Genomic DNA, 1,059 nt, shown 5'->3' with positions numbered 1-1,059 from the left:
TCTTTAAATGTGGTTTTCCGACAACTGCCGTGTTTCGATGTGATGGGTATTGGAAAATGTTGCCAATCAATATTCATGAAAGTGTACATTCAACGTCCAATTGTGACGCGTCATGTCAAAAGGAGACACTTTTGGGCAGGTCAGGTTTTTACATATCTTAAATATAGAGATATTTTGCTCCACAATGCCGTTTTCCCCAATGAAATCGGACATTCCTTCACTCAAGATATTGAGTTCGTAAGTTATGGCATGATAAAATTGGAAATTGAGATAACGGCCTTCAAAAACATTATTGACAATGTTGAGAGTAGGAATTACCTAGAAAAAATGTCTCAAAATTACAAGATGTCAGCTATATTCCGGTCTAAAACGTAATACCGTTGATTTGACATATTCGTAAACCAGGTGTGTACTTCCATGGATCTGTAGCTAAACTCATAAAATGACAATAAAAATCGAGTCATATTAACTTTCAAAATCTATCATTTTATGTAGCTATTTAGTTATGGCAGAAAGAAAATAATGAGAATGGTGGTCTAACGAGCCATTTAGTTAATTAGGTAAGATGTCCTTACGCCAATATTTGAAAAATTAAAGAAGTTTCATTTTGCTTTGTATTATGTTATTCAATTCAAAGATTTTTAAAGTTCAAGATTTAAAATATAACTTGTGGAGTACCCCAAGGGTAAAAAATACGCAGAAATAACATCACAAATTTGCAACAAACCCAAATTGTGAAAAATCACTCCCTTCTCCATGCCTCTTACTTTTTGTCCCCTCTCATTCCTATCATTTTTCTTATCTTTCTATTTATTTACTTAATTTATTTATTTCTCTTCATTTCTTCAGTTACCGATTTAATGGCGGAAGCCCTTTAATTGTCCTGAACAAAAGGTACCTCTCAATGAATAGCGTTTCGGTAAATCAAATCGGCACAAAGGAACAATGCGTTACGTAATCTATTGCCACTCTATGTTTATTAAAAGCTCTTTTTGTGTATCAGTCTGTTATAGTCTATTCAATAGCATCTTGCGATCAATCCGCAATACTAAACATATT

Source organism: Amphiura filiformis, chromosome 12 (assembly GCF_039555335.1).
Source record: "Amphiura filiformis chromosome 12, Afil_fr2py, whole genome shotgun sequence".
NCBI lineage: Eukaryota > Metazoa > Echinodermata > Ophiuroidea > Amphilepidida > Amphiuridae > Amphiura > Amphiura filiformis.
The sequence above is the reverse complement of the archived record's forward strand: the minus strand, read 5'-3'. Positions refer to the sequence as shown.